Source organism: Scylla paramamosain, chromosome 9 (genome assembly GCF_035594125.1).
Source record: "Scylla paramamosain isolate STU-SP2022 chromosome 9, ASM3559412v1, whole genome shotgun sequence".
NCBI lineage: Eukaryota > Metazoa > Arthropoda > Malacostraca > Decapoda > Portunidae > Scylla > Scylla paramamosain.
In genome coordinates, this window is record NC_087159.1 from 15,172,501 (window position 1) to 15,175,000 (window position 2,500).

At 41.1% G+C, this 2,500-nt stretch overlaps 1 protein-coding gene across 1 annotated transcript in view; it reads right to left on the reverse strand.

Moving 5' to 3' along the window:
- The window catches only part of LOC135103668 (cGMP-dependent protein kinase, isozyme 1-like), a 126,409-nt gene that overhangs the window by 25,505 nt on the left and 98,404 nt on the right, over positions 1-2,500 (reverse strand). The window lies entirely within an intron of this gene.

The following is a 2,500-nucleotide window of genomic DNA, read 5'->3' on the forward strand; positions in this document are numbered from 1 at the left end:
AGAGGAAGCAGCAAGATAAAAATCAGATAAACATATACAAAACAAACAAAACTCATAGCAATTACATTTCCTTCTCTTAGTAAAGCACCCATTCACATATAAGGAACACTATTGCCTTAAGGAGCCCAGGAATCCTTTCAGAAAATCCAGGGAGCTTGTTTACGTTTAAAAATTGAAAAGCTGGTTGAGGCAAACGTGACTGAGAGGGAAAAAGGAAGGGAGATATGTCAGTCAGTAGTGAAAAGACACCGTGAAGGAAGATAAAGAGGGAGAAGGGAAAAAAGGAGTGTGAGAGGGATAAGGGGATGAAGAGAGGAGGAGGAGGAGGAGGAGGAGGAGGAGGAGGAGGAGGAGGAGGAGGAGGAGGAGGAGGAGGAGGAGGAGGAGGAGGAAAAGGGGGAAGATGAGAAGGACGAGGATAAGACGCCAGGATCAGTATGTAGTTAAACTCGCAGCGACAGAAAGACTGTTGGAATCGTGACTTGAAATTTGGAGGAACTTCATGATGAGTCTGGAAGAGGAAGTGAGGAAGATGCTGGAAAGTGAGGCAGAGAGGGAGGGCGGGAGGGAAGGGGTGTAGGCGATGCAGCAATGGATGGAGTGAGGGTGGAGGATAGGAGTTGGACATTAAAGCCATCACTGAGACCTGAATCGATATGGTCGGCAAGAAGTTTTTACTGGAATCTGAAATATGGAGGTCCGACTTTCCTTAATGTCTTTCATATGGACGGGCAAAATGGGAGTGAAGGAGATATTGCAGATAGAATGTTACCTGCGTCATCACTTCAACTCTGACGGCTAAAACTTCTCCTCAAGCTCAGCAAAATAATCCAATATAAGTTTGGCGCATAATTTCGGAAGTCATTGTATTTGTTCCATTGTGATTCAAGGAGTATGCAGACAGCCTGTGTAAGTTCGCTGTACTTCACTGAGGGTAACGTTAAGTGTGAGCGGGCGGTGGCGAGCCTGAGCCATGAACAAAAGCACGTGATATGATAAACTTTGGCAAGGGAAATGTAAGGAGTCAATGAAACCTGATGCGAACAGTGAAGCAGCAGAACCATCCAAACTTTAATTGCTTGATACAAACACGTGAAAAAAAGTGTTCATGTAGTTCAAACTTTTTGGTGTGAGTATTTTTTGAACAGTAAAAATCGTGTCCTAGGTTACTAGCAACAAAAGATTAAGATTCTGAAGAAATGAGAACGATAAATAATGTTAGTAAGGACAAAAATGAAAGAGAAATTACAATTAAAGATCAGAATTATGAAGAAAGGGAAATGAGAGTTTAGCCTGAGGAGCATTACATGACGTCCACAGCCTCACTGAAGGAACAACTAAGGCGTGTGGGGACATACTCGCAGATTTTGTTTTTGTTTTTTGTTTTACGGCTAGAATGATGCCTCCCGACGGAAGACTGATTTGGCGTTTCAGAACCGTTACCCAGAAAGGATACCCTACCTGATCTCGGACCATGACCAGGATTCGAACCTGTGCACCTGATGACTCATCGGCTCCTTTCTGCGCGCATACATCCAAACGACCTAAATTTTTGTTCACTATACAGAGCCGAAGGAAGTGAGGGGGTAACCTGGCTATACCCCTTTGTTAACACTCAGAGCATTATAAAAAGTGGTTTGCATGGAGAGAGAGAGAGAGAGAGAGAGAGAGAGAGAGAGAGAGAGAGAGAGAGAGAGAGAGAGAGAGAGAGAGAGAGAGAGAGAGAGAGAGAGAGAGAGAGAGAATGTTAGTTTTGTATTTTTCTAAGCTATTGAGATATCTTAAGAAAATAAGAATATAAGAAAATAAGGGAAGCTGCAAGAAGCTGTCATGCCTACAAGTGGCAGTCCCTGTACGAAACATACCTATTTCCACCTATCATCCTCATCCATATATTTGTCTAATCTTATTTCAAAGCTCCCTAAAGATTCAGTACTAACAACCTGATTACTGAGCCCATTCCATTCATCTACCACTCTATTGTATTTGAGAACCAATTCCTTCTTAGCTCTTTCTTAAGCCTAACTTTTCAAGCTTGAACCTATTATTTCTTGTTCTACCATAATTACTGATCCTGAGAGTTTTGCTTACGTCTATCTTGTTATATCCCTTATACCACTTGAAGACCTTTAATAAGTCCCTTCTTAACCTACGCCTCTCAAAGGAATGTAAATTTTAAAGTTTCAGTCTCGTTTCGTAAGGAATACCCCTCATCCTCTGTATCCTTTCAGTCATTCTCCTTTGTACTGATTCTAACAGACCTATATCCTTCCCGTAATACGGGACTAGAACTGCATAACATAATCTTGATGAGGTCTGACCGGCGCCAAATATAACTCGTATTACTTCGGGACTTCTACTTTTAACACACCTAAAAAAGAAAGAAAAAAAAAAAAAAAATAATAATAATATCCAATTTGTTTTATTACTAGCCTTTATACATTTTTCTTAGAGATCAAAGCTAACTATAACTCCTAAATCTTTTTCGTCCTCTGAACTT